This window comes from Lissotriton helveticus, chromosome 4_2, assembly GCF_964261635.1.
Source record: "Lissotriton helveticus chromosome 4_2, aLisHel1.1, whole genome shotgun sequence".
Lineage (NCBI taxonomy): Eukaryota > Metazoa > Chordata > Amphibia > Caudata > Salamandridae > Lissotriton > Lissotriton helveticus.
The window spans coordinates 71397158-71421038 of NC_136064.1; positions in this window are offsets into that span (position 1 = coordinate 71397158).

Consider the following 23881-nt stretch of genomic DNA (forward strand, 5'->3'; position numbering starts at 1 on the left):
CCAGGAGTGTGTGTGAATCAAATGTGGATACTGGCAATGGTATGAAAGATAAGTGACATCCGGGGGGGGGGTGCAGTTAACGTTGATACTCTAATAGCATGAAAGATAGGTAGCAGCGTGGAATACGTGTGTGTGTGTGTGTGTGTGTGTGTGGAGTAAATGTGGATACTGGCAATGGTATTAAAGATAAGTGACAGACAGGATTGTTTAGAGAATAAATGTGGATACTGGCAATGGTATGAAAGATTACATGCCAGCGGAGAGTGCATGCATGTGTGGAGTAAATGTGGATACTTGCAGTAGCATGAAATATGATTGTCGTCCAGGAGTGTATGGAGTGAATGTGGATACTAGAGCAAGTATGACAGATGAGTCGCAACAAAGAGTGTGTGTAGAGTAAATATGGATACTGGGAACAGTATGAAAGATAAGTGACAGCCTGGAGTGTGCGTGAGTGTTGAATAAATTTTGATACTGGGAATGGAATGAATTATCACAGGAGTGTGTGTGGAATAAATGTGGATACGAGCAATGGTATAAAAGATCACATGACAGTCTGGAGTGGGCATGTGCATGGGATAAATGTGAATACAGGCAATGGCATAAAAGGTAAGTAGCAGCCAGGAGTGTGTGTGGAGTAAATGTGGATACTGGCAGTGGCATAAAAGATAAATGCCAACAAAGAGTGTGTGTAGAGTAAATCTGGATTCTGGCAAAGACATGAAATATAAGTGGCAGCTAATAGTGTGAGTGTGTGTGAAGTAAATGTGGCTTCTGGTGCTCGTATGAAAGATGAGTGGCAGCCAGTAGTGTTTGGAGTAGATGTGAATACTGGCAATGGTATGAAATATCACATGACAACCAGGAGTGTGTGTTGCATAAATGTGGATACTGGCGATGGTATGAAAGGTAAGTAGCAGCCAGGGGTGTGTGGCGAGTAAATGTGGATACTGTCAGTGGTATGAAAGATAAGTGGCAGCCAGAAGTGTGTGTAGTAAATATTGATACTGCAATAGCATGAAAGAGATATGGCAGCCAGGTGTGTGTGTGTGTAGAGTAAATGTGGATACTGCCAATGTTATGAAAGAATACATGACAGCCAGGAATGTGTGGAGTAATTATGGTTACTGGCAATGGTATGAAAGATCACGTGACAGGCAGGGGAGGTTGTGGAGTAAATGTGGATGTGGGCAATGTCATAAAATATAAGTGGCTGTTAGTAGTGTGTGTGTGGAGTAAATGTGGATACTGTCACTGACATGAAAGATCACATGACAGCCAGGGGAGTGTGTGTGGAGTAAATGTGGATACTGACAATGGTATGTAAGGTAAGTGCTAGACAGGAATTCTTTTACAGTAAATGTGGATACTAACAATGGTATAAAAGCTCACATGACAGCCAGGGGTGGGTGTAATATAAATGTGGATATTGGCTTTAGCAACAAATGTAAGTGGCAGCCAGGAGTATGTGTGTGTGTGTGGGTGGGTGTGTGTGTGTGTATGTGTGAGGAGTAAATATGGATACTGGCAACGGTATGTACGATGACATGATAGCAAGGAGTGTGTGCAGAGTAAATGTGGATACTGGCAATGGTAATGAAAGATAAGTGGCATTCAGAAGTGAGTGTGTGTGTGTGTGTGTCTGTGGAGTTATTGTAGATACTGGCAATGGTATGAAAGATAAGTGCCAGCCAAGATTGTGCGTGGAGTAAATTTGGATACTGGGAATAGTATGGAAGGTAAGTAGCAGCCAGGAGTGTGTGTGGAGTAAATTTGGATACTGGGAATAGTATGGAAGGTAAGTAGCAGCCAGGAGTGTGTGTGGAGTAAATGTGGATACTGGTAATTGTATAAAGATCACGAGACAGCCAAGGGTAGTTGTGGAGTAAATGGGGATACGAACAATGGCATAAAACATGAGTTTCGGACAGGAGTGTGCGTGTGTATGGAGCAAATTTGGATACTGGCATTGGCATAAAAGATAAGAGGCAGTCAAGCTTGTGTGTGTGGAGTAATTGTGGATACTGGCAATGGTATAAAGATCACGAGACACCCAGGGGTATTTATGGAGAAAATGTGGGTACTAACAATGGTATAAAATATAAGTAGCAGCCAGGAGTGTGTGTGTGCAGTAAATTTAACCATTAAGCAGATTCTTTTTTGTTGTAATCTTTTGGTGTCTTTTCACTGCATATGTGATGTCACCACTGATGTATTGACTGATGACTTAGCTGACAGGATATGACGTTAAGGATGGCTTCAGCGAAGTTGTGAACGGTGTCAGTTGTGATGAAATTAAGGCCACTTAGGCAATTTAGCATGGCCATTTGGGGGATTAGTAGGGTGCCGTCACCATCACATCAAATAAAATGGAAGATATATATACACACAGATATAAAGAGTTTCTTATGAAAAGACTGAGATTGTTGCAACGATACAGTGACTGCTCATCGAGTTTGTCTGACTATTAATCACTTCCATCTGCTCATTGCTACCCGGGCTGTGTGCTTGTAAATCTCAAACAGGCGCCCATGTTCCAAAATCAACATAAACTCAAGGTTCAGAAGTACCCGGATGCTCCTGGCAGCTGCAGCGTTTCTTTTATCATTCCACTAATCACAAACAAGCTGTGCATCTTTCTCATGATAAGGAGGAAGCCAGTCCTGCCTGGAAATAATGTCTCTACCTTCCCTTAGATGTGGTTGCAGACTGGACTATGAGTTAGATTGAAACGATGGCTTGTTTCATTGCAATAACAATTAATGATAAATTATAAACTCCCCAGATATTTGGAAACGTTTCAGAAGATTCCTCTTGTCGATCAGAGCTTAGTAAGAAAGATTCATGAGTTTTATTAATCAGTTACAAATGTGTTTTAGCATCAGGAGAGATCCAAACTTTCAAGGAGTGGTATTTATTTATTAGGGACATGGTGGCTCAGTGCCCAATCACGAAGAAATCAGTCATTTATCTTCCGCCCTCTAGCAGAACACGCGATAAAACATACATTGAAAACGCACTAACAAACAGCTATAGCTATAGCAATAGCCATTACGTGGGGTCAAAAACAGCACCATGGAAATGAATTCCCTGCCTGTGAACTGGAAGCGGGTCACCTGTCCAAAATGGCGACTCAGATGTTGGAAGACCGGTCTCGTTGACCTCTACAGAGGTGAACCAATATGTCAGTGGATGAGTCATATCCGTTTCCTGCCCACACTCCAGACAATTCAAACTTTAAGCGCTTGAACCGAGACCTACACAAAGATGAGAACAAAGGAAAAAAAGGATTGTAACCATATTTGTGTTTTAGCAGGCTGTCTACAAATTGATTTTTTTTTGTGGGGGGGAGATTATAAGGGAGGGTTCGGCTGTTTCGAAAGTACATTCTTGGCCAGAAAAATCAGTTTTGGGTAGAGGAAGTGACATCACAACCCATTCAACTTTAGTGCCTTCAAATGACGGGCTTTAATTTAAAGATCATAGTACAGTTCCTCTCTAGAAAGACAGAAATACCCAATTGCAGTGGCTTCCTTATGTTCAACTTTAAGTTTGAGAGGCGAACACTTTATTAATCATTAGTCTGCAGTCCAAGATGTATTTGACATTAATTTTATTACTTTTGTCCCAGAAAATGAACTGAAGCTTTGTCCAGCCAAGACGAAGAGAGTGAATTCATGCCAGCCTGGGTTTACCCTTTGTAAAACCGAGACACTATTCAGCAGGTTGAAGCCTGTTGTATGAAGGTCTCAGCAGCACACCTCCGATTGAAGGTGGGAACCACCAGCAGGTTTGGTCCGCCAGAGTCTGCTTGGTTCATGAATATGTGATCGCTGCTTAGCATGCGAGGTCCCACAGAGTGTGCGATACGGATCAAGCAAGGACTGGTAGACAGTAATGTTCATGGTAAGGTCCTTGTGTGTTCATGATGACTTAAGTGACTTTGTTTTGCACCACTTGCAGTTTATGACAGCTGGTGCTTCGTACCAGCACGTTTATTTTCAAGTACCTAGATTTGCTGCCTCAGCAGTTTTACTTATGGTGGATGACTTGGATTCCAACAAAAAAGGTCTCACAAGCCCTAGAAGTCTCAGGTAATCGCAACGACTCTGTACTTACCTAAACCACTAAAGTCACTTAAACATGCAAGTTCTTACCTTTGTTAAGAGGTGGTGAACCTTGAGAGGTTAGTATTGCTTCTGTGCTGATAGCAATCTATGCAGGGTAACTCAGAGCGCAAAGTTATCTTTTTGCATCATTTAAGCTGTGTCAAGTGGCTTGCATTCTTTACTGAGAATCCCCATAGACAAAGTGGAAAGTAACTGAGTCTTCAAAGGGATCCCTGGTGATTGCAGTATACGTTGCATGTGGTTGGCTTCGGTATGAACATCTATGACCAAAGATAGCAGCAGCTCAACCGATGGATGTTGATGTTGAAATGTGCGGCAAACAGATATGACTCTGGCAGAAATCCATAGGCTACGTTGGACCATATGGAGTTCAACTTTCCAGATATTACTTAATGTTCCCAGTTTTCTTATTTAACTAATTTATCATTGATATTTTTGTGAAACACACCCACTTGTTTTAATAGTATAATTGGCACTACTGGTGATCTAGCTGCCTACCGGAGGAGCTCTGCTTAATTCCCACTATCCTTAAGTAGCTGCTGGGGTTTCGACAATAGAGTGGTTGGGTGAGGCATGGGGGGACGGATGACAAGACAAAAAAAAAAACACTTACTCTCCGCATCACACTCCTCTCCACTGCGGCCAATCCTGATGCTGCTTTCAGCAGGATTGGCCTCAGCCCGATGATTTTCTCTCCCAGTTAGACTGGGAGCCTGCATTCTCCAACCTGGCAATGCAGCTCGTGTTGGCGAGAGCCTCAGTGCGCAGGACCGTTTGACCGGACTCAGACGGCCGGTCCGGACCATCATGCGCACTGAATAGCAGTGCAACCACGCCTCCCCCAGCCTGTCATCCCCCTTGCCCCACCCCCAAGCCTCGAAGCCAGAGCAAAAATAAACCAATATAAACAACAGTGAATTATCGTTTTCTTTTTTTAATTTTTGGGCTGCTGGCAGGTGGGGCGGCGCTCTCGGCCATAGCGGAGGAGCCGCTGCTGCTACCAGTGTGAGTGAAAACTTGAAAAGCAGCCCTTTCACATTGCATTGTATTGTGTGGGCATTAGCATATGTCTTTCCATACCCTTTGAGACATCTAATGTGCTTTATTTATTTATTTATTTAAACTTATAAGGCGCGCAGATACCCGCAATGGGTTTCCTGCCGCCAAGGGATAGACTAAAGAAGAAAGAACTACAATGCTTTAAAGAATGGGACGGCTAGAAAGAGACTGTTCTGAAAATTATTGCTGGAAAAGCCAAGTTTTTAATCCCTTGCGAAACCTGACAAGATCAGTTTCCAACTTCAGCCTAACAGGCAAAGCATTCCAAGTTTTGGTTCCGAGGTGCGAAAAGGAGAGGCCGCCCGTCTTCACCAGCCTAAATCTAGGAACGACAAAATCTCCTTTACCTGCAGATCTGAGGGTACGGCTAGGTGTGTAGGCATGAATAAGACTTTGAAGGTACCTGGGGGCAGAGCCCTGTTTTATCTTAAAGATATAATATAGAGCCTTAAATTTAAATCTATTTTTAATTTCTAGCCAATGCAAGTCGCGAAGGGCTGAGGATGCGGATACTTTCCGGGGAACATTACGTAACAACCGTGCGGCCGCATTTTGAACAACCTGAAGTTTCCTCACAGTTGTCAAATCTGCACCAAGATACAGTACATTCCCGTAGTCCAGGCGCGATGTTATCAAGGCCTGGACCACCGTCCTTTGAGTGGCAACCGGAAGCATCCACAACATTTTCTGGAGCCATTTTAGAGTGGCAAAGCAAATAGCAGCCACTTTAACGGCCTGTTGTCGCATCGTAAGCTTTTCATCAATTAAAAATCCGAGATTGCGAACCTGGGCCACAGGCTTCGGGGTAGGACCCATACTCTCGGGCCAATGTTGAGGGCCCCAGAGATCTTTGTCCTTACCCAGGACTACAATCTCGGTCTTGTCACCATTTAGCTTCAGGAAGTTTACCTGCATCCAACTTGCCACTTGTGACAAACCCAATTTAAGAGCTGAGATATTGCTGCCGTCCCTTCCAGATAGAGAGAAAATAATTTGTGTGTCATCGGCGTACGAAAATAAAGTGCATTATTTATATAGCTTTTCATACCACTTTTGAGGTTCTGAATAGCTCTGATTGCCCTGCATGCCATTTGGGTGCTTTGGTACAAAGGATGTTGTTTATGGATTGACCTCTGTGGAATCTCCTGATTGAGGGGAGTGAGGTTTGGCGCTATGGTGGACACACGTCTTATTGAGTGTTGCTGTGCATAATCATAAGTGTTGCAGGAATATGTGAGAATAGACCCTGTTGTGCATTCAAGTGCATACCCTGTTAGGGTAGGGCAGATTCATATGTAGAAACTAGACTTCATGGGCATCAGTAGGCCTGATTCACAAAGATTAACTTACACTTTTATGTAGGTTTACTACTTTTTGGTGTTAACAAACTACATGCTGGTTCTGTGTCCCAACTGTGGAGTCCGGGTGCAGAGAACTCCACACAGTTAAGTATAGGGAGTGTGGAGTCATCAAACTCTGCTCATAGATTGTGAATACCAAAAATTAGTAAACTTACACATAAGTGTAAGTTTACTCATGTGAATCGGGCCCAATGTGTTGAGTCTACCCAGGAGCAGCGTATGAGCTAACCATTGAAGCACCAAACACTAAGTAAGTGAGGGCATATTTACAAGCCCCGTGTGCCGCCAGTGCGTCACTTTTGGTGACGCACTGGTGGCGCAGTGTGCTGCCCCATTTTTACAAAGCCACGTAAAGCCAACATTTGTGGCATTTTGTGGCCTTGTAAATACAGGCCCTTATCAAGCATCACTTTGCGTTAAACTTGGATGCTATGGGGTGTGCCACGAGGTCCATGTAAGTTCCATTGAAATGAATGGGAACTCCATGACGAGTTACCCTTGTCATTAGCAGCCAAGTGGTTAAAGGGGCGTGCCAGTGCTGTGATTGTTCCCACACAATGCCCATGGATTCTGCTGCAGTTCCAGATTTACGAGAAATCGGAAACCTGGAAATGCGTTAGAATGCTATGCCTCCCCAGGCGAGGCGTAGGGAGGTTCAACAAGGAGAAATGTTTTCATTTCTCCTTTTTTATTCCTCTTTCCTTGTGTGATGCATTCTGCACAAAACAATCATCCCCTCAATGCAGGCACCTTGCACCATGGTGCACGGGTGTCTGCATCAGTGCATGGCAGCCAATTGTGTGCCAGCGCAGTGAACAGCAAAGGGATCTGTCATATTTTTGTACTCCAAGAGGAATACCAGCACACACATTGATTCTCTATTCTGGAAGTTTCTAGCATCAGTCACATGTTTATAAGTCCTGATTTCCTTATGAACAGTTGGTGGGATGCGCTTGTGAGAGCTGAAGGAACTGAGAGCAGACAATCTGTAAAATTATCAAAATACACATGTAGTTTCTACAAGCATGGATGTTTTTTGAAAATCGCAATTTTGGAATTAAAGAGCACCCCTTAGCTAAGAGACCGGAGTTTTGGTTAACAGGTTTCATCATTGTCAATAAAACATAGCCATGGCTCATGCATTTTGCAGCTGCGGCCCAGGTAAGAGCAGTGGGGCCGGGTTAGGGGGGCATTCGACAGACGAACATGAAGGAAATTTAAATAAATGATTTTCCCTAGGTGTTGTCTGTCAAAATCACAGGGTTTCTACATCATATGCTGGATACATCAGGCATGACAAATGCTCTTTCTAATCCCTGGAGAGACCTGTAGGCAGTAATGTACTGTGTCCAGCCGCCCATGAACAGTGGCCTTGGAAGGTCATCTAGAAGGGCATCAAGGTCCCACAGGTCTGCAAAGAGGAAGCACAGTCAGTGGACATTCTTTTGGAACTGTAAGGATGTAGAGTCAATGCATACACTGATCACAGCAAGTCAGAGTAGGAGCTCTGAAGGATACCAGGTGTACATCCTTGAGAAAGGATGGACTAGTTTCCTGTAAGAACAGAGGAGGAAAGTCTAAAGTTCACTGACTACACATAGTCATCATGAAAATACAAATTGTTTTGTTACTGACATATACTAATAATTTTTCATTTTATATTTTGTTTCATACTAGTGTCTGCTGTTCCTAGGTGCAGTACATAGCAGGTGCCAACATTACCCAGTTTAATGGTAATTAGCCTAATGGTCTCAGCAGGATGGAAAGCTAGACTGGTCTTGCTGGGACTCAAAGTTGAGACGTGTGTATCTCACAGAGGACTCTCCACCGCTAAGGTGGAAGAGCGTCTCTCCAGTACTCTCTGAGCAGTGCAAAAAAGGAAAAATAAAATGATAACACAATGAAATTATCATTTTTGGAGCCAGTTTTGGGGCAGGCTGGGCTGTCATCACAGCCAGCAGGGGGAGGAGTGGTTGGTGTAAAGTGTGCATGATTCTTTGGCCGGCAGTCCTGGGCTGGCCAAACAGTCATGCGCACTTAGTATGTTCTCTACCCGGCAGTATTGCACAGCCTGGGTGGAGTACATGCACAGGCTCTAAGTCCCTGTTTTGAGCCCTGAACCAGTCCACTTAGACCAATCACAATGTTCCTGTCATGCTGGGAACCTCTATGCTTTTGAGAGTCGAACAAGTTGGTGGCGAGGTGGCGGCCGTACAGCGTTAAGTGTTTTTTTTTATCTCACCTTGGCCCGCCCAGGCCCCACCCCACCATCCTCATTCCATATTCTGCAGCACACATAGAAACAGCAAATCCCCTTTCGAGATTGTTTATGGGCAGAAAGGTGTCCCTTACTGCAGATTAACAATCGCCCCTGCAGCGCAGGCACTTCTACAACATGGCGGGAGGGTGGCTGTGCTGGTGCTAGGCAGATTTTTTAGCACCAGAGCTAGGGGAAACACAGGGGTGTGCCATAAAAATGTCGGAGTGTGGCGTTGCCAAATTTGGCGTAACACCACGCTCCGACATTGTTTTGTAAGGTAGTGAGACAAAATATCGAAATTAAAATATCGATATACAATAATATCGATGTTTTAATTTCGATAGTATAGAATATCGATGTCCAAAATATCGACAGACAGAATATCGTTTTTTTAAGGTATGTATGTTACTAATATCGAAATTTACAAATATCGAAATTTTGTTTAGTGTTATGTATTTTATTATGTTGTTTATATGTTTGTTAAATATGTTTTTTATGTATGTTTGAAAATTAGTAATTTTGTTTACATTTTGCGTTTTAGTATCAGAGCGGGTTGTGGGTGTATAGGGGAATAGGGTGGGCAGTAATTTAATAATAATTAATCAATAATATATTTTGTAAATATGTTTAATTAATAATTAATTGGTAATTAATTAATATTAATTAGTTAATTAATTAATATATAATTGTAAATATTTTTAATTGGTAATTAATTAATATTAATTAGTTAATTACATTAATTAGAGTTAATGTTTTAATATATATAATTTTTTGTAATTGTTAATTAATTAATTGGTAATTAAATACTATTAATTAGTAAATAAAATTAATTAGAGTTAATGTGCTAATATATTTACTTTTTTGTTATTGTTAATTATTAATTAATTGGTAATTAAATATTATTAATTATTTAATTAAATTAATTAGAGTTAATGTGCTATTATTTAATTTTTTGTTATCGTTAATGAATAATTAATTGGTAATTAATAATTATTAAGTGATTAAATGATTTGATTAATTATGTGTAGTGGGTTGTGTGTTTATAGGGGGATAGGGTGTGATATAATTAAATGTAATTAATTAAAGAGATTGTTTTTATTTATTGGGATTTATTGGTAATTAATTAGTAATTAATATGTGTTAATTAGTTCATTTATAATTACATCAATTTAGTAATATTAATTTTTATTAATTGATTAATTGAAATTTATATTAATTGTGTTTTTGTGTATGTGTAGTGTGTTGTGTGTTAAAGGGGGAGTAGTGTGGGAAGTAATTTTTACCCCCATGCTATCCAACGCTTTCCCTACTGTTGCACCCTCTGGAGTGGGAATAGTAATTTAAACCCCTACGCTATCCAACGCTTTCCCTACTGTTGCACCCTTTGGAGTGGGAATAGTAATTTAAACCCCTACGCTATCCAATGCTTTCCCTACTGTTGCACTCTCTGGAGTGGGAATAGTAATTTGTATCCTTACGCTATCCAACGCTTTCCCTACTGTTGCACCCTCTGGAGTGGGAATAGTAATTTTTACCCCTACGCTATCCAACGCTTTCCCTACTGTTGCACCCTTTGGAGTGGGAATAGTAATTTTTACCCTTCCGCTATCCAACGCTTTCCCTACTGTTGCACTCTCTGGAGTGGGAATAGTCATTTTTACCCCTACGCTATCCAACGCTTTCCCTACTGTTGCACTCTCTGGAGTGGGAATAGTAATTTTTACCCCTACGCTATCCAACGCTTTCCCTACTGTTGCACCCTCTGGAGTGGGAATAGTAATTTTTACCCCTACGCTATCCAACGCTTTCCCTACTGTTGCACCCTTTGGAGTGGGAATAGTAATTTTTACCCCTATGCTATCCAACGCTTTCCCTACTGTTGCACCCTTTGGAGTGGGAATAGTAATTTTTACCCCTACGCTATCCAACGCTTTCCCTACTGTTGCACCCTCTGGAGTGGGAATAGTAATTTTTACCCCTACGCTATCCAACGCTTTCCCTAATGTTGCACTCTCTGGAGTGGGAATAGTAATTTTTACCCCTACGCTATCCAACGCTTTCCCTACTGTTGCAATATGTAGAGTAAGTATATATATTAATTTATATGCAGTTTTTTAATTTATTTTACATGTGTATGTATTAGTTATTCATTTTTTAATATGTTTTAATGTTTATATTTTTAATTTGCTAAGTTATATGTATTTTAAAATTATTTTTACATTATTATTAATACATTTACAAAAACGATATTTTTAACTTCGATATTTTTGTACTACTATATTTTTTTTCGATATTTTTGTACTTACCTTTATGTAGATAGAACTCCGATATTTTTGATTTCGATATTTTTGTGTCGATATTTTTGTATGTCTATATTCTGTCTGTCGATATTATGTCATAGATTCGTTTTGTAAATATGTCCGATAATATGCAAACCTTGTATCTCAATGAGCCTTCTGAAATAAAACATAAGGCAGAACTCTGGCAGTCAAGAAACCCCAGTGGTGGAACTTACTGAACTCACACCTAAGGACAGAATCAAACTAAAAACTTCCCAGGATTTCCTGAAAACGCTACTAGTTGAGCATCATTCCAATGAACACCACATCACTGGAGGCAGAGACGGAAGAATCTCATATTGGAACACTCCTTTCACTGACCCTAACTAAGGAACATAATATCGAAAGGTAATTGTGTTAAAAATAGCAATGTGTATGTACATAAGCGGCGTTCATTTATGTTCACAGTACCCCTTGGTGTAAACAGAATGGATATCGTTAAAACTCTGACTGTGTTGTCCCACTAGCATAGACCCATGCACACACGTACACGACAGCCACTTTAGGCACCATGGTCTCTCAGTTTGCGGTCGATCGCCAGCGCCCCTTCCCTGACCCTGCAAGCTTCCCCCATGCACCCTGGCTGCCCCTCTCCCACATGCGCGAGTCATGAGCCCACCCCTCCCGCATGACTCTGTCCCTAAGAATCGCACCCCGCGCCTGACCAACACCTCCTGTCCCTCCATGAATACCCCTCCTTTGATGACCTCTTCCTCTGAGCCTGAACGTCAGCACTGACTGCTGGTCATCCTTTAGCCCGAGGATACAGTTTATTGCCCACTACTTTATGCACTCGTCTCTCTTGGAAGAAGCTACTATTGATCATGGCCACCCCACCCCCTGAGACTCGATCAGGCACACACATTCCAATGGAATCAGCAGAACACTCAGCTGCGTGACAGCCCCTCCTATTGCATGGAGGATAAGGGCCCTACTGTAGCCACGTGTTGAAATACCTTCATACTATACAAAGCGTTGATTGTAATAAAGGATGCCTGTGTGCCACAAACCTGTGTATAAAAGACGAAGCCTCAGAGAAACTTGTTAGAGCACCTCCCGAAGACACTATGCGAGTGTCCCAAATGACAGGCTCTCCTCATGAGTAATAAACCTTTTTCCTTGTCTTCCTACTTCCAGTGCCCGTCTCTTTATTTGGTAACTACTCAAGAAGGAAACAAAGAGTCGCCCTGCACCAGCAGCCTGGGCATCGGGTGCGATCGGGGCTGACCCTTTTTACAATTGCATATAGAGAAGTATAGATTTAGTGTTCCTACCTCCACATATATGTACCTTGAAGATATATATACTGCATAGATATATGTATGTGTGGATTTAGGTAGGCCGGGCCACTGAAGTTATGCGATTCTACGGCTACAGCGTTTTTCAAATGATTACATATTTGCCGCATTTAATACATAATCCACCATCTGCTGCATAATCTCCAGAATTCAACCCCCCAAAAATGTGTATCTAATTCAAATGGTACAAAGGCGATTAAAATTGCAGCAACACATCTTGCAGGCCAATGGAAAGGTCATTTGCAAAGCTTAACTGTTAACCATTCTGCTGCTTATTGTTTTATTTGAGTGTTAAACTGGAACTAATGAGGTGCAACCAAAGCCCAGTCAGTGTTAACAAGTGTAAAAATGACAAAATAAAGCTGTAATTTTATCATAAAATGTGCTACATTACGCCACACAATTTGCCTCTTATTGTCGCATAATTTACTCAACCCTGCTACATAATTTCCCAGCTGCATAACTCCAGTCGCCCTGGGTATAGAAAAGCTAGACTTGTTTAGAGAGGCACACTAGTGCATAAGTGCCTTGAGCCTGCAAAGTAGAAACCTTACAAAGTGCAGGCGCTAGCTTATTCATTTACCAAGCACATTTTATCTGCTCTTGAACTACTGAATAAATTAATATTTCATGAAAAACTTCTAAGGGGAAGATACTTTAATCATGTAACATAAGTCAAATCGAAGAACTTGCAACTGTTAGGCCCAGCAGAAGAAATGACCCACAAATCCAGTTAATAGTCTAAGGTGTATCAGCAGGAGGGGAGCAGAGGCATGAGATGTTGCTGCATAGCCATCCAAAGCAGGCCTGGCCCACTGAGAGCAGCATGAGAGGAAGCTGGCACTGCCAATGCCTGCACAATGCCCAGGGAGTGGAAAACGGATGACTTTAATTTGCAAAGCTGGCAATGCAACACCTCTCACAGCACCTACATTTATAACTGAGACTGTAAACAAACACACACCACACAATAAGTTCACAAAGCCCCTTAGTGTATTTAGGTATCCAGCTGCCACAACAGCTGAATGTGCTTAGGAGTCTGCTTTGAAATAGCCAGAGTTTGGCACAAAGGAACCATTCCCTAACAATTGGAGGCAAACACTTCCAAAGGTTTTCATTTTTCAATGTCAGGATTTCATTTGCGCCTAAGATTCAAAGCTGCTGTGTTCTCTGATTTCATACAGCTGAGGCTGTAAAGCTTGGGCATCAGAAGGGAGGAGGTGAGTGGCTCAAACATCTGTACTGCTCCTCTAGAGGAGTTTATCTATAATGGTACCTGCCACCTACTGGCCTCTTCTGGGCATCATGCCTTGTTTGGCAGAAACAAAAGGGCAAGAAAGAGTCAGACATATCATTGCTGAGGCATGGTCAGTGAGTGAGCAGGAGAGTGAGTAAACAGGCAAAAAGTGAGCGAGCGAGCAGTTGAGTGATTGAGAGAGTGAGTGAGTAAACAAGTGAGCAATTAGTATGCAAATGAGTGAAATGTGACAGCAAGCATGAGAGTGAGTGAGCTGTCAAGTGAGCGAGTAAATGAGTGAGCAAGTGGGTGAAAGAGGGAAAGCACGAGTGGTAATGAGAGTGAGTGAGCAAGCCGGCAAGTAAATGAATGGGCAAGTCATTGAATAAGTGGGTAAGTGAGTGAGGTGGTCAGTGAGTGAATGAGTGAGCAACGAAAATCGAATGAAATGTGTGTGAGGCAGTAAGTGAACAAACTAAAAAGATACTGAGTGAGCGGGCAAGAGAGCGAGTGAGGGAGTAAATGAGTAGCGAGCCGGTGAGTGAATATGTGGATGAGGGAGCAAGTGCTCGAATGACTGAGAGGGTCAGTTAGTAATTAATAAGTGAATAAATGAAATATGAATGAGCAGCCCTGATAGTGAGTGAGTGAGCGGTGAAGTGAGTGAGTAAAAGTACCTAGCAAAGAATAACTAAGCCCTGGCTCTAACCTGAGCAAAGGATAAACTATACAAATACATTTATCTTTCAGGCCTGCCTTAAAGATCATATCAGCAGGATGCACCTGAAAATACCTTTCTCTTGTTTTTTACATACAGACACTAGCAAATGCTTACCTGCAGATCTAGAGAGCCAAAAACGGCAGCCCAGTGACCCCTCTAGAGTTTGAGTATTTATATATATATATATATATATATATATATATATATATATATATATATATATATATATATATATATATATATATATATATATATATATATATATATATATATATCCAAAGTAAATTCAAGTAATGAATGTCTTGCGCTCTCAGGCAAAAAGACAGCAGGGGATCCAAAATGTCAAGAAAGCAGTTTAATACACAACGCGTTTCACCAAAAAGGCTTGTTCACGTGTACCTGCACACAGGATCACCAACTATTAAATAAAGTTTCCATGCTACAACCCAATGGTAAACATGAAGGTCGGACTACCAGAGAATACATGGCAGACATCTTGGAATGGTATACAATGCATGGTTCTTCACTGCGCAAAACACAAAACATAACACACAAGTGATTGCTCGTATTTGTTGAGTGTCACAAGCGGGCTTCCCAAGTAAATAATATTTCATAAATGATTCTCATAGGACAAATTGTTTAACCAATATTTACAACATCTAAGTAATGTCACTATTACAGGCTGACATGTTAGAGCGTCACGACTAGTAATTTGGAGCCCCAAGGTACTGGTCTGTCCCGGATTCGCCCGGCAATGAAACACAGAGTGTGACGAATTTATCGTATAGGCAAATTCAAACAGTTAAATGAAAACTGTTTTCGTGGTACATGCTAAAAATATTATGAGACAAAATGTGACATGCAATGGCTCAGAAAAAAGAGTTTGACGTTTGCGCAAATTCTAACAGTTAAATGATAAATGTAATCATGCTTCATGCAAAAAATATTGTGAAACAAGATATAACATGGAATGTACATTATAACATTGTTAGGTATTGTTGCATATAATCAGTCGCCCAGTGCGGCGTGTAGTGTCTATATAAATATACGACAGACTCTCCGACGGTGTTATTACACCGGTGTGGGCATGAAATAATAAGCACAGTTATGCATGCAGCCTAAAGGAGAACACACAAAAATGCATAGTGCAGGAGCAGGGACGACATAGTTCATTGCTGCAAGTGTCATATGACTGGAGGGTGGCAAATCTAGAGCAAGTATACCAATGATAGTTCTCATAGTGAGAAGCCAGTAACAGTCTTGTTACTGCCTGATTGAGTCAAGAGTGCCATGTCAGGCGTGGGCTATCATACTAGGAAAGTTCCAAAATTGGGAAGGTCTGACCTTATAAGTTGGTGTCTCAAAGTGTGATATAACCACAAGCAGTGATTCCTGGAGTGCAGAGGTTGGGTACGCCCGTGCAGGTGAAATCCAGTGATGGGCCCCCTCCTTTCCTCCTGCGGAAAACAACAGAATAAGATAAAACGTGAGTTAAGATTCACACAAATTGAAAAATAATTATAAGAAAAAATGCAAAACTTGAAAATACAATGTCAGAAAAGGATCTATACACAATTAGAGAATGATTATTGCAGATCTCAAATGCTGGTCAGTAAATGCTAGTCAGTAACATAGATTATTCTCTTAAATGAATTGCTAATTCCTCATCAATATTGAGGCCTCCCGGGAATCTGGTTTGAAATTCAATTATGAGTTTAGACTCACGTTGCCTCAGATTGAGTAACCTGTCACCCCCTCTCGGATGCCTGGGGACCTGTTCCAATATGAAGAAATTTAAATCAGCAATATTGGAAAAATGTTGTTGTTCGAAATGACGTGCCACCGGGTATTTGGGGTCTTTGTTCGTGATGGCCCTGAGATGTTCCAGGATTCTTTTTTTAGCAGCACAACTAGTGCTGCCAATATACCAAAGTTTGCAGGAGCATTCAATGGCATACATAACAAAAGTGGTACTGCAAGTAAGGAAAGAGGTCAAGTTTTTGGTAACGTTGTTGTATTCCACAGATCCTCTGTATTTGCTATGTTTGCAGGCTTTGCAGTGGCCGCAGGGATAGAAACCTACTAGACCATGATCTGTGTCTTTCTTAGTATATTGGGTGATGTCATTTCTGACCACTAGATCACGTATGTTCCTACCTCTCTTGTAAGTAATCATGGGTCGATCTGGGATGGTGTTACCTAAAACATATATATACACTGAAAAAAACATAGGTTTTCATGGACATAATAGTTAGAAATTCGCATTTAAAAAACCTTAGAAAGTCACTCATGACATCTCTGATTACATCATCCACGTAATCAGCTGATGCACCTTCTCCCACTCTAAAATACCAACTGCCAATATCAAAACCATAGGCACTCATACATACAGTCATTCATTAATACAGCCAGATATATCCACTCATACACACATATTAATACTCACACACTGCCACTCACCCAAAGAGTTACTAAAAATCCTAGTCAGTAACCCAAAACATTAATGACACTGCCATTTACTCACCTATACAGTTATACAAACCCCACGTCACTTATTCATACAGAGACGTACTGGCTTCAACAATTACTGACATAAGCACGCACTTATCCATGCAGCCACTGTCACAATGACTCACTGGCACATATATTCACTTATATACTCCAACACTCACAAGTTCTGTCTTTCACAGTAGTTACTTACACATATACCATTAACATATCCATTCACTCACCAACATAGCTATATGTACAATTACTCACCCATACACTCCCTAAAACATGCACTCATAAATGCCCACACCCAGTGAATCACCCACTCACACATCCATGCAGGGAGTCAGACACCCGCGACCCACACAGACACTCAGGCACTAATACAGGTTTTCAAACAACCAATCATTCTTCAATATACCTTGGCATATATAGATTTAACATTCTTGAAATTTCAGGGATGTCATCAGTGATGTGACTGAGTATGTCATCAGTGATATGTGACGTCATCAGCAGTGCATTGTTACGGTGGGGCGAGTTATGGTTAGCTCTACTAACTATAACAGACAAATTTCTTGTTTTGTATGAGTGAAATGTCCAACTAACTATAACATTCCTGAAACCGGTGGTTTCTTTTCAGTGAATTACTAATATTTTTTAAATGCTAGTTTCTAACTATAACGTCCCTGAAACCTATGGTTTTTTCAGTGAATTTCTAAGGTTTTTTAAATGCTAATTTCTAACTATGACATATCAGTCGCGTTTGCAAAGTGGTGGACAAAGGTGAGTGTGGTGCTGAACACCTCTTAGCAATCCCACTGTGTGTGATTTACTGGAGGTCCCACAAAGGGTAGTTAGCTCCCAACGTCAACCTTGGGGGCCAACTACTCCTCCTATTTCCTCCAGTAAGTCCCACACAGCAGGATTGCTAACTTCTCATACCAGGCCACGCCCTTTTCTCCACCACTCTGCAAAAGCGCCCCCTGGCACGTTGTAAGTTGGGGAATTAATTCCCGTTGAATACTGAGGTTCACTGGGGGCCAACTAGCCCACCAGGTACCTCCTGTAAGTGCCACAGAGCTGGATTATAGAGAGGTGTTCCGAGGCCATGACCCTTTTTACACCACTCTGCAAACGCAGCTCTTGGCGCACTGCTGCTCGGAGGATGAAGTCCACTTGTATCCTGAGGTCCTCAGGACACAAGAGGACCTCATTGCCCCACCAGCAGAGTTCGCTTAGGGTCTCTACTTGGGTGTTGATAGGATATTTTGAAGTCTATAAGATGCCTGACGTGTCTTGTGGAGCCCCATTAATGCACCCCCCCACTGACCTTCCCTTATACCACTGGCCTAATGATATCAAATCGGTGTTCAAGCAGCAGAGTCGAAACCAGTATAAATACATTCAAAGGAGGGATGCACCCAGGCAAAAGCTTACACACTTGCCCAATCCAGTTGAGCGGTGTCCTCTGCTGTCAGATAAGTCTACCAGCCAATAGCACCACTGGAGTCAATTAGCTGGTATGTTTTATTTTTTGTTTTTTACAGAGTTTTATATAGCGCGAACTAGACCCGAACTGAATCGGGTATCAGAGCGCTTTACATAGCACCAATTACGTTACATGAGGACACGCATTCATTTTAGGCACGGGGAGATTAAGTGATTTGCCCAGAATCACAGGAGGATTTTTGGCGTCGTTACCGAGACTCGAACCCAGATCCCCAAGTCCGAAGTCGCGCGCCCTAGCCGTTAGGCCAGCTCCTCTCCCCAGCTGTTGAGCGATGTCCACCATCTGGAGTATGCATGCCTTTTTACCCATGGGCCAACACCATCATTGCAATTAATCTGGCCATGATCTATATGTATAGTTGAGAAGACAAAGCTTACCTCAGACTTTAGCAAGGGCTACGTGCAATTCTGTTCTCAGGACTTTAACAGACCCCAGAAAAACAAAACAATTCGATCTGGCTCCCTCGCGTGGACATTTGGCTTTAATTTAGCATCATCTCTGGTAGCAAGCAACAGTGAGATCATGTATGAGTCCCAAATAAATGACCAAACCCAGATGATTTGCCACATTTCATCTTAGACTTCATAGGTGAATGCAATATCAGAAAATCCACCTAATAATTTTGATTACTAATAATCATCTTTTATCTTGAAAAAAAATACAAAAATTTCTACCTTCTTCTTTGTCTCCTCAGTTACTTTTACTCATCATTAATAAACTCTACCCTTCTTCGATGGCCAATATTGTAAATGTAAATGTATTGCGACTTATATAGCGCACATATCACCCGAAGGCATCAAGGCGCTTGCTTAGGGAACCCGTCCTGGTATTCCCCTGTGATATACCCCGGCAGGGTATCCACAAGGTGAAAGCCAGGCATCCCCGCCACGAGGGGCCGTAGTGGAGATTAAGCAAGCTATTGCCCAGAGTCGCAGAGTGTGACCCCGTGAGTCGAGTAGGCACCAGAGCGAGAATTGTCAAGTCTGTGGAATTTTTGAGCCCGAGACCCGCCGAGGCGGGGAATCGAACCCTGGTCCACGGCCGATCTCAGCTTCCGGGTCTGCCGCCTCTAACCACTGAGCCACGCTTCTCCAATATTGGTCTCTGTTATGCACATTTTATCGCTTTGTCTGATTGTAGGCATAGAAATTAAAATAAATGTAAACTACTACCCTCGTGATGGTGGTTAACATCATCCAAACACAGATGTGACTTCAGAGAAGCACATTGCCCAACTCTTCCAAGTCCTCCAAACAATTTATAACTTCATTTGGCTTTTCCATGGTGCCAAGAGGCACAGATGTCTATTGTTGGACCTGTCTTTGTGATAAATACAAGAGAGCATAAGGGACAATCCTAAATACATAGCCATGGATCATTTGCAGAACAGTGTTGCCAGTTGTCAAGGCAGATTTTGGACCGTTTGTTCAGTATTTGTTAATTGTTCCACTATCCAGGGTGAATATAGACTGAAAAGCAACACCCATGTCATGTATTTCTTAACACATGTGAACATATTAGAAAATTATTAAGCAATGTAGATTCCTGTTCAGATTAAGTGTTTAAATGTAAACATGCCTGTACCATATAAAGTCAAAAGATAGTGCCTTATGGGTTGTTCTTTCATACGTATTAGGTGTTAAAAGAAAAAAACTGAATAAAGCACTATTCTACATGTTAAATAAATATACAAGCAATTCTTTTTCAGTCCCACACACGTGTTGCTTATGTTGAACATTCTAATGCATCACAAAATGTTTTAAGCCAAAAGCGTACATTTTAGGCAACTTTGCAAGTTTAATCAGATTTTATACTACTTCCTCTAGGTAAGGAATGTCAAACTTGTAGCCAGGAGAGCTGGATCCATGTCATGTTTTCAGGATACCCACTGTCTATGTAGATGATTCCCATTCAGATTCATTATATATGGGAATAGGTACCCTATGCTTTACATTGTATGGATATTGCGAGTCACTGAGGAGTTTCATGACCATGCGGAGGAATGAGACTGAAGGCCGAATCACTTTATAAGGTTATGGAACTCCAAGGTGACCTGCAATATCCTTATCATGTACGGCAGGTTTTACTTTATCCCTTATAATACATGGTTACACCATCACCAACAAACCACTTAATTTCTTGGATGTAGCTCTTACATATAAAGGAAAGAGCAGGCTTTTAAACATAAAGAATACAAATAGACTCTCTAGTGCAAAAGTTAACACATTCGAAAGGATGAGAGATATTTTGTTGCGAGAAGAAATAAAAATAGTTTCATAAGTAGTCTATTTTTTTTTAAAGGCGCAGTAGCTCAGAATGTGTAGAAACAGGCAAACAGTTTCTAACTTTTCTATAATTACGATAGGAGTGTAGAAATTTCAAAAATTATATGTGTAACAAATCCTAGGCAATTAGAATAAAAACAAAGGGAACTAGTAAGTGGAGGGGGAGGACAACCAAAACAGCCTTATTACAGTCAAATAATGTTTAATATACAATTATTAAAAAATAACATTCGTTTCAATATAAAATACACATAAATGTATGCACAAAATTATTAGACAAAAATAGACAATGATCAATAAAACGTAAAAAAAGGGGTGGCAAAAGAATATTTCTCGACGCGCGTTTCGGCGTGTACAACAACGCCTTCTTCAGGAGCCACACAATGTGCTGTAACATATAACAAAAAAAGGAAATCTTATTATAAAATTAATACGGCATAAATTAGTTTATACATAATAATACAATTACATCATGTGCAGTTAAACATGTCCTCCACAATGAGATTACTAGTCCCTAATTATAATTAATAAATTCAGTCTAAATCTTTAAAGATTTAGACTGAATTTATTAATTATAATATATACACATATATATTATTTCCCTGTCCTAGGAATTTTTATCTCTGCTCAGGGGGTCCTTGTTTTTCACACATGAAATTTCAAAAATGACCATTAATATCTCCTTACTGCTTGTCACTGTACAGCTAGAAAAACAGAGCAGAAGAAAGAAAAACATAATTATCTCTGGACTGCTGACAGCAGGTAAGGCATTGTGACGTCAGAACTCAACTGTAATAAATTATTATATCATTGGTGACTGAGTGCATCAGAAGTTGCTGATTAAAAAGAAATTAGAGATGGGTTTTTAATCTTGATTTAGAGATTAAGTGCTGGCAAACCTTCTGTATATCATAAACGTTCACAGGTCCTGAATCTCTAAATCAAGATAGTCTGTTTGCTCCCAATTTGTGGCATATATACTGTGCACCTAAAATGAATGTATTGTTGCAAAAAATAATGTGAATTGTGCCCCATAAGATTTCACTTTCAATGAATGGCACCATAAAAGTGGGTTCAGTATTTTTTTTCGTCTTTTTTTTCAATTAGTTACGATAAATCCATTTACTGAAACATAAAGAAAATCATTGTTAAAGACCGCAGATAAATGACAGTGTGTTCCATAAAGGAAATGGTCCCTCTACTTATCTATAAGAGTCCTAATTCTGTCGGAACCCATAATGAGTTCTTTGGAAAAGGGGAAGACTTTTGGAGTTTGAAGTTAAATTCTATAAGATGTTGAACTCCCCATAAAGAACAGTTCTGGTAACCCAGCTGAGTCTCCCAAACAGTTGCAGTACAAACCATCTAAATCAAGTTAAAGGATAGAAATTTGCTTACCCCAGGTTTATAAATGGTCTTTTATGTGTGCACTATTTGATTCAATGCCTATGTATATTCCCTTTTTGACTCATGTACTGATCTGTTACCTTCATTTCCCTCAAACTGTAAAGAGCTCTGACATCCTTCGGGATCAAGTCCGCGCTATATAAAACTTTAGAAATAAATAAATAAATAGCAATAGCTATGATCATCAGCATATGCGAAATAGTCATCTAACAAAGTGTCAGGCAACAGCAATCACAGTCAGCAGTAGCTTACGGCAATTGAGCGAAAGGAAAAGAAAGCACAATCAAGAGCATAGCATAGCAGTGCATAACACAGCCTCACTCTCTCTAGCTAGGGACACGTATTATTATGAACCTAAAAACATATGTATTCATGCTGTGGTGTATGAAGGTATCTCGAAACAATGGAGAAGAATCTTCCGATGGTCTGCAACTTCTTCCTTCGATTCCCACTGTAAACTCACAAGTCGACACAGCGCTACTTAAATGCTGCTAAATATTCATATATTTGTTACACCCGAGTAAAGTTCTTATGAGAATCTAGGGGCATATTACCAAGGGGGGCAATAGGCAATTATCGCCGATTTAGCGGCCGTTTTCGGCCGCTAAGCGGCGATAATTCTATCGCCTTATTAGCAAGCTGTCGCTAACTGATGTTAGCGACAGCTTTTAGGCGATAGCGAGCGGTTTGGGGCCCGCTTTGCATGTCAGTGATGTTTATCGCTAATGACATGCAAAGTGGGCGTACCCAACCAGTTAGCGACTGAAAGCAGTCGCTAACGTCGCTAACGCCTATTAGCAAAGCAGGCGTAGTGATGGAAATATTCGCGCTAAGCGCAAATATCTCCATATTCTAACACCTGCCCAGACCAGTTCTTAGCCATGTTATCCAATGGGAGGTGGTAACATGGCTAAGAGCATTTTGTCGCTATTGCGTGAATATCGCCGTATTCTCAGCGATATTCACGCATTTCGCCGCTATCGCTGGATATTTTAGCACAATGGAGAAAAACATTGCTAATAGCATGTTTTCTCCGCTAACATATCCAGCGATAGGCAGCGATATAAAAAAATGTGCTAACCGCATTTTGCGATAAATATCGCTATTCCTTTGTAATATGTCCCCTAGTTCGCTATTCAGTGTCCCACTGTGTAACAATGGACTACTCTAAGGAATGAAACATTTTCTATTTGCAATGACCTGGTTAGATCACGAGGACCATGATTTAAGCAAACATCCTTTGTTCTAATATACTTTCCTTTTATGCAGCATTATAAGCAATTGGTAGACGAAACAATCTAAAATACAAAGAAATCAAATAGCACGAGGAAGGAAAGGGTTAGTTTTCAAACAGCGCAGTTAACGGTGATGTTGAGTTTTAGCAATTCAACTAAGATAGATCAGCATTCTTTAAAATGGCCTTTGTTTTTAGTAAAGAAAGAATAAATTAGGCCTAATTGGGCCTAGCAGTGAAAACACGATAGAAATGAGAGTTGTCTGCAAAACAATAAAGCTGCACGTTAACAATGTGCACATTTAAAGAGACACATTTCCCAATGTTTTACTTTATTATGCACTTTCCACGTTAATGTGGTTATTGTGATCTACATATTCCACTCAAACAAACCTAAGGGAAGGACTGTTCCCAGAAGAAGACCTTGGGGCAGTCATTTTAATAAAGTCAACACTCATAAAGTCATGTTTGTGGGTATTTACATACTTTCTCAATGTATGTCTTTCTCTATTTACTCGCTTATCATCATCTTAATCATTTTCTTTTATTA